This window comes from Salvelinus alpinus, chromosome 12 (genome assembly GCF_045679555.1).
Source record: "Salvelinus alpinus chromosome 12, SLU_Salpinus.1, whole genome shotgun sequence".
Taxonomy (NCBI): Eukaryota; Metazoa; Chordata; class Actinopteri; order Salmoniformes; family Salmonidae; genus Salvelinus; species Salvelinus alpinus.
Genome location: NC_092097.1, coordinates 15,251,751 through 15,260,287, shown reverse-complemented (window position 1 = coordinate 15,260,287; position 8,537 = coordinate 15,251,751).

Below are 8,537 nucleotides of genomic sequence, written 5' to 3'. Positions count from 1 at the left end.
GGACAAGAACATGGAAACATATGATGCATCTTGTGTCACGTTCGTTATACGGATCGGACCAAGGCGCTGCGTGGTATGTGTACATTCTTATTTATTTAAAGATATTTAAAGATATTTTGAACACTGAACAAACAAAATAACAAACCGAAACGTGAAGCTATACAAACGAGTGCTGACAGGCAACTACACATAGACAAGATCCCACAACAGAAAGCGGAAAACAGGGCTGCCTAAATATGATCCCCCATCAGAGACAACGATAAACAGCTGTCTCTGATTGGGAACAATATCAGGCCAACATGGAAATACAAAACCCCTAGACATACAACACTAGAGTACCCACCCTAGTCACACCCTGACCTAACCAAAATATATAGAAAACAGAGATATCTAAGGTCAGGGCGTGACAGTACCCCACCCCCAAAGGTGCGTACTCCCAGCCGCAAACCTGAACCTCTAGGGGAGGGTCCAGGTGGGCATCTACCTTCGGTGGCGGCTCCGGTTCTGGACGCAGTCCCCCCTCCTTATGCTGATCCCTCCGCTTTTGTGGAACCAGACCGTGGATCATCGCCGGAGGCTCCGGACTGCGGATCGTCGCCGGAGGCCACGGACTGGGGACCGTCGTCGGAGACCCCGGACTGTGGAACGTCGTCGGAGGTTCCGGACTGTGCCCCGTCGAAGGAGGTTCCGGACTGTGGCCCGTCAAAGGAGGTTCCGGACTGTGGCCCGTCAAAGGAGGTTCCGGACTGTGGACCGTCGTCGGAGGTTCCGGACTGTGAAACGTCGAAGGAGGTTCCGGACTGTGAAACGTCGAAGGAGGTTCCGGACTGTGAAACGTCGAAGGAGGTTCCGGACTGTGAAACGTCGCGGGAAGCTCTGCACTGGGAATTGTCGCCGGAAGCTCTGGACTGGGAACTGTCGCCGGAAGCTCTGGACTGGGAACTGTCGCCGGAAGCTCTGGACTGTGGAGGCGCACTGGAGGCCTGATGCGTGGGACCGGTACTGGTGGTACCGGGCTGATGACACGCACCTCAGGGCGAGTGCGGGGAGGAGGCACAGGACGTACTGGACTCTGGAGGCGCACTGGACATCTGGAGCGTAGAGCTGGCACAATGCGTCCTGGCTGGATGCTCACTTGAGCCCGGCAAGTGCGGGGCGCTAGCACAGGACGCACTGGGCTGTGCAGACGCACCGGAGACACAGTACGCAGAGCCGGCGCAGGATATCCTGGTCCAAGGAGGTGTACTGGAGACCAGGAGCGCTGAGCCGGCACCATCCGTCCTGGCTGGATGCTCATTCTAGCCCGGCATTTGCGAGGAGCTGGAATAGAGCGCACCGGGCTATGAATGCGAACTGGAGACACCGTGCGCATCACTGCGTAACACGGTGTCTGACCAGTCACAAGCTCCCCACGGTAAGCACGAGGAGTTGGCTCAGGTCTCCAACCTGACTCAGCCAATCTCCCCATGTGTAACCCCCCAAAAAATGTATGGGGCTGCCTCTCGTGCTTGTCTCGTTGGTACAACTCCTCGTAATATCGCCGTTCCGCTTTTGCTGCCTCTATCTCCTCCTTAGGAAAGCGATACTCCCCAGTCTGCGTTCAGGGTCCTGCTTCATCCAAAATCTCCTCCCAGGTCCATTCCTCCTGAACACGCTGCTTGGTCCTTAGGTGGTGGGATCTTCTGCACGTTCGTTATAAGGATCGGACGAAGGCGCTGCGTGGTATGCGTACATTCTAATTAATTTAAAGAATGATCACTGAACAAACTAACAAAATTACAAAGCCAAACGTGAAGCTATACAAACGAGTGCTGACAGGCAACTACACATAGACAAGATCCCACAACAGAAAGTGGGAAACAGGGCTGCCTAAATATGATCCCCAATCAGAGACAACGATAAACAACTGTCTCTGATTGGGAACCATATCAGGCCAACATAGAAATACAAAAAACCCTAGACCTACAACAACCCTAGTCATACAAAACCCTAGACATACAAAACCCTAGACATACAACACTAGAGTACCCACCCTAGTCACACCCTGACCTAACCAAAATATATAGAAAACAGAGATATCTAAGGTCAGGGCGTGACATCTTGCCATAGACATCCCGCATTTAAACAATTATACTTATTGGCCCAAGGCAGGAGCTATAGTAATTAACAAGCCACCAGGGTCTGGCAACCTGAATGGAAAATTACTGAAGATAATAGCGGGGGATATAGCCACTCCTATTTGCTATCTCTTCAAATGTAAGCCTACTAGAAAGTGTGTGCCCTCAACCCTGGAGGGAAGCAAAAGTCATTCCGCTACATACGAATAGTAATGCCCCCTTTACTGGCTCAAATAGCCGACCAATCAGCCTGTTACCAACCCGTAGTAAAAAATTATGTTTGACCAGATACAATGCTATTTTACAGTAAACAAATTGACAACAGACTTGCAGCACGCTTATAGGGAAGGACATTCAACAAGCACAGCACTTACACAAATGACTGATGATTGGCTGAGAGGAATTGATGATGAAAAGATTGTGGGGCCTGTTTTTTTAGACTTCAGTGCTGCTTTTGACATTATCAATCATAGTCTGCTGCTGGAAAAACTTATGTGTTATGGCTTTACACCCCCTGCTATATTGTGGATAATGACTTACAGTGGGGAGAACAAGTATTTGATACACTGCCGATTTAGCAGGTTTTCCTACTTCCAAAGCATGTAGAGGTCTGTAATTTTTATCATTGGTACACTTACACTGTGAGAGACGGAATCTAAAACAAAATTACAGAAAATCACATTGTATGATTTTTAAGTAATTCATTTGCATTTTATTGCATGACATAAGTATTTGATCACCTACCAACCAGTAAGAATTCCAGCTCTCACAGACCTGTTAGTTTTTCTTTAAGAAGCCCTCCTCTTCTCCACTCATTACCTGTATTAACTGCACCTGTTTGAACTCGTTACCTGTATAAAAGACACCTCTCCACACACTCAATCAAACAGACTCCAACCTCTCCACAATGGCCAAGACCAGATAGCTGTGTAAGGACATCAGGGATAAAATTGTAGACCTGCACAAGGCTGGGATGGGCTGCAGGACAATAGGCAAGCAGCTTGGTGAGAAGGCAACAACTGTTGGCGCAATTATTAGAAAATGGAAGAAGTTCAAGATGACGGTCAATCACCCTCGGTCTGGGGCTCCATTAAAGATCTCACCTCGTGGGGCATCAATGATCATGAGGAAGGTGAGGGATCAGCCCAGAACTACACGGCAGGACCTGGTCAATAACCTGAAGAGAGCTGGGACCACAGTCTCAAAGAAAACCCTTAGTAATACACTACGCCATCATGGATTAAAATCCTGCAGCGCACGCAAGGTCTCCTTGCTCAAGCCAGCACATGTCCAGGCCCGTCTGAAGTTTGCCAATGACCATCTGGATGATCCAGAGGAGGAATGGGAGAAGGTCATGTGGTCTGATGAGACAAAAATAGAGCTTTTTGGTCTAAACTCCACTCGCCGTGTTTGGAGGAAGAAGAAGGATGAGTACAACCCCAAGAACACCATCCCAACCGTGAAGCATGGAGGTGGAAACATCATTCTTTGGGGATGCTTTTCTGCAAAGGGGACAGGACGACTGCACCGTATTGAGGGGAGGATGGATAGGGCCATGTATCGCGAGATCTTGGCCAACAACCTCCTTCCCTCAATAAGAGCATTGAAGATGGGTCGTGGCTGGGTCTTCCAGCATGACAACGACCCGAAACACACAGCCAGGGCAACTAAGGAGTGGCTCCGTAAGAAGCATCTCAAGGTCCTGGAGTGGCCTAGCCATTCTCCAGACCTGAACCCAATAGAAAATCTTTGGAGGGAGCTGAAAGTCTGTATTGCCCAGCGACAGCCCCGAAACCTGAAGGATCTGGAGAAGGTCTGCATGGAGGAGTGGGCCAAAATCCCTGCTGCAGTGTGTGCAAACCTGGTCAAGAACTACAGGAAACGTATGATCTCTGTAATTGCAAACAAAGGTTTCTGTAGCAAATATTAAGTTCTGCTTTTCTGATGTATCAAATACTTATGTCATGCAATAAAATGAAAATTAATTACTTAAAAATCATACAATGTGATTTTCTGGATTTTTGTTTTAGATTCCGTCTCTCACGGTTGAATTGTACCTATGATAAAAATTACAGACCTCTACATGCTTTGTAAGTAGGAAAACCTTCAAAATCGGCAGTGTATCAAATACTTGTTCTCCCCACTGTACCTGTCTCGCAGAACACAGCGGGTGTTCTTTAATGGAAGTTTCTCCAACCTAATTAGTCCTAAATAGCTCAAAAACTGAAATCATTGTATTTGGGACAAATCATTCACTAAACCCTAAACCTCAACTAAATACTGTAAAGAATAATGTTGAGGTTACTAAACTGCTTGGAGTAACCCTGGATTGTAAACTGTCATGGTCAAAACATATTGATTCAATAGGAGCTAAAATGTGGAGAAGTACTGTATGTCCATAATAAAGCGCTGCTCTGCCTTCTTAACAACACTATCATCAAGGCAGGTCCTCTGCCAAGGCAGCAGCTACTCTTCCTGGGGTCCAAACACATTATTAAGGCACTTACATTACATATAAAACAGTGCATCAAATAACATTATTACACCACTACATATCTACAATACAAAAGGTATAATACCACCATACAACAATATTACAATGTACATGTGTGTAGAGTGAGTGTGCTAGCGCTTGTATGCGTGTGTCTGTACATGTGTGTGTCCCTTCACAGTCCCTGCTGTTCCATAAGGTGTATTTCTTTTTTTGCTTGCATCAGTTACCTGATGTGTAATAGAGTTCCATGTAGTCATGGCTCTATGTAATACTGTGTGCCTCCCATAGTCTGTTCTGGACTTGGGGATTGTGAAGAGACCTCTGATGGCATGTCTTGTGGGGTATGAATGGGTGTCCGAGCTGTGTGCTAGCAGTTTAAACAGACAGCTCGTGTTTCTGTATGATATGTCGGATTAAGGAATAAAGACAGACACCAATGTTAAGTTCAATAGCCTTGTTAAGCATTGTACAAATCCCTACGCGTGGAGTCTGGGGAACAGTCCAACTAGTCGATTACCTATCAACTAGACTCCGTAACATCATCCTTTTCAATAGAAAGTGCAAACATAACGGCATAACATTGAGTTCTTAACAGTCAAGTCATAACAATTGAAAAGCATGACATTTTCTTTTTACTTCAGCTGTCATCTTCCTTTTTTTAATAAAAAAAAAAAAAGTTTAATATTTTTTTAATTAACAGACAACAAGTTAAGTCTCTTGCTTACAGAGTAAGCCTGTCCGGTGGCTTGCACAGCCGACCCACCCGTGAGTAAGTATTGGCTCTGACAGGGGTAGGATTAGGGCCACGAGCTGGAGAGTTTGGTGGGGTAGAAGCTTCACCTTCAGTTGGCTCATGTCTCAATTCTGCACCCCTTACCCTTAGGCCTGGACTGTGATCCAGCTCATCTAGGTGAGTGTATGGCATGTTCTGGTTTGTCTGCTCTGCTACGCGCAGATCCACACGATTGCGACGATAGAGGGAGCCACCAACATCCACCAGGTAAGAATGTGGTGCAACTCTCTGTAGGCATGTGCCCAGCCTCCAAAGTCCTGTGTGGTCTCCCGGCAGCGGTTTCATCCTTATAGTTTCACCCACCTCCAGCTCTGGTAGGTCTCGAGCAGTCCGGTCGTAGAAGCACTTAGCGAGCTGCTTTCTGTGACGCAGTTTGTCAGTGACGCCAACCATGACGCAGGGCTCAAGTAGCTTGTTCGCTACGGGGATAGTAGTCTTCAGACGTCTGGACAGAAGGCGTTGTGCTGGGCTGCTGTCCATGTTTTCGGTGGGTGTGTTCCTCCACTGTAAGATCGCTTTCCATGGGTCGTTGCTGTCGCGCAAGGCCCTGCTTAACAGGTTTTTTGCAATCTTGACAGCTGATTCTGCCTTGCCATTTGCTTTTGGGTGTCTTGGAGAGGAGGTCACGTGGTCAAACTCCCATTCTGAGGCGAAACGCTTGAACTGTGCAGTGAATTGTGGGCCATTGTCCGTGATTACCTTGTCAGGCTGACCTTGCCTTGCAAACTGCGCCTTGCAGCGCTTTATGACCGTCTCTGCAGACAAGTCAGGGAGCAGTTCAATTTCCCAAAAGTCAGAGTAATGATCAACGAGGAGAAGATAGTCCTTTTGTCTGTGGCTGAATAAGTCCATGCTGATGATTTGCCAGGCCCTTGTGGGCAGTTCGTGTGACATCATGGTTTCCTTTTGCTGTTCATGAGCGTACTCGTTGCATGTGGTACAGTTGCTGACAAAGTCTTTAATTTCTGCTTGCATGTTTGGCCAGTATAATGTTTCACGAGCCTGACGGTAGCATGCGTCACCTCCAACGTGACTGGAGTGTATGCGGGTAAGCATCTCTGGACGTAGTGATTTGGGAATAATGACCTTCTGACCTCTGAACAAGACGCCATTTTGCACACTGATCTCATCTCGAAAGGTCCAGTATTCTCTCACTGTGAAAGGTGTCTCCTCTTTCAGATATGGCCAACCTGCGAGAGCCATGGACTTCAGTGACTGTAGGTGTTCGTCCTTGTCAGTATGTTGCCTGATCTGGGCTAGGCGGTGATCTGTGACGTTTAAGTAGTCTGCCTGATTGATCTGTTGAACATCTTGTTGTTCCTGCTGTAGCGAACAGATGGCCTGCCGCTGATAGGCAGTGCCTCTACCTGTACATTGTGCTGTTGCCCTGCTCAGTGTGTCGCTGATGTACATCTCTGGTCCTGGCTTGTAAATGACCTTCAGGCTGTAGTTTTGCAGAGTCAGGAGCATACTTTGAAGCCTCTTGGGCGCGTTGAGGAGAGGTTTACTGAATATGGAAATGAGTGGTTTGTGGTCAGTTTCAGCGGTGACCAGCTCTCGACCATATAAGTAGTGATGGAATCGCTGGCAGGAGAAGACGATGCTGAGGCACTCTTTCTCGATTTGTGCATAGTTTTGTTCGGTGGGGGTGAGCGCTCTCGAGGCAAACGCAACGGGCTGGCCTTCCTGCATAAGGCAGCATCCAAGTCCCCTTTGGCTAGAGTCGCTCTGGATTGTGACAGGCTTCGTGACGTCGTAGTAGCGCAACACTGGCATGGATGAAGCCAGAGATTTCATCTCCTGCACTGCGGCCTCGTGCTTGGGTAGCCAGTGCCATGGTGTGTCTTTGTCCAGCAACCGGCGCAGAGGCTCACAGACTGCTGATAGGTGTGGCATGAACTTTGCAAGATAGTTTGCAAAGCCGATGAGACGCTGTACTCCTTTTGCATCAGACGGGTTTGGCATGTCGAGGATCGCTTGGACCTTGTCTGGGTCCGGCTTCAGGCCTTTTGCCGAGAGAATGTGGCCATGGAAGTGGACGTCTTTCACCTTGAACTGCAGCTTCTTCAGGCCAAGACGAAGCTTAACTGATCGGCAGCGCTCCATCAGTGCCAGGAGCTTCACATCGTGGTCGCGTTCTGCTTCTTCGTCTGTTTCACCACAGCCTACGATCAGGATATCATCGGCGATGGGTTCAACCTTGAGCCCAGCCAGTAACTCGTGCTGCTTGCGTTGGTATACCTCAGGCGCCACTGAGACACCAAACGGGAGCTTGAGCCAGCGTTTCCGACCCCAGGGGTCCAGAAGGTAGTCATGAAGCTGCTTTCTTCGTCCAGCTTGCATTGAAGGAATGCATCTCGGGCATCCACCAAGGTGAAAATCCTGGCCTTGGGAAGCTTATAGAGGACATCCTCTAGTGTCGGCATGATGTAGTGGGATCGTTTCAGTGCTTGGTTCAGATGCTTTGGGTCGATGCAGACCCTCAGCTTCTCTGTTTTTTTCACTATGACCATATTGCTGATCCAGTCAGTTGGTTCAGTCACAGATGTCATGTGGCCATCGGCCTCATACTTGTCCAGCTGGGCCTTCACAGCCACTTTCATTGCAATGGGCACATTGCGAGGAGCACACTGGACTGGAGTAATGCTCTCATCCACTTCAAAGTGTACCTCCCCAGGCACTGATTCAACGGGCATGTTGAATACATCGTCATATCTGCTGAGTAGTTGTTCTTTGGACAGGGGTCCATGCTGGACATGATCCACAATGTGCAGGTCATTTGGTACAGTGAACTGCATCAGTCCCAGGCGTTCGCATGTAGAGCCTGAGAGGAGAGGATTTTGACTGGTTTTCACAATCTCAAACTCCAGCTTGTGTTTGCGTCCCCGAATAACACATTCGGTCTCAAAGGTGCCCATAGAGCTCATTAGTTCTCCTGAGTACAGCTTTAGTCTAGTATCGCTGGGCAATAGATGTGTGTCAGGTGCCAGATTGATTTTGTCTTTGTAGCTCATTACGTTGCATGTAGCACCCGAATCCAGTTGACATTGTTGTTGCTTGTTGTGTAATCGTAGTGTCACAAACCATTTCTTCCCTCTTGAGTGTACAGCCCCAATGGATTCATGCATGTAAA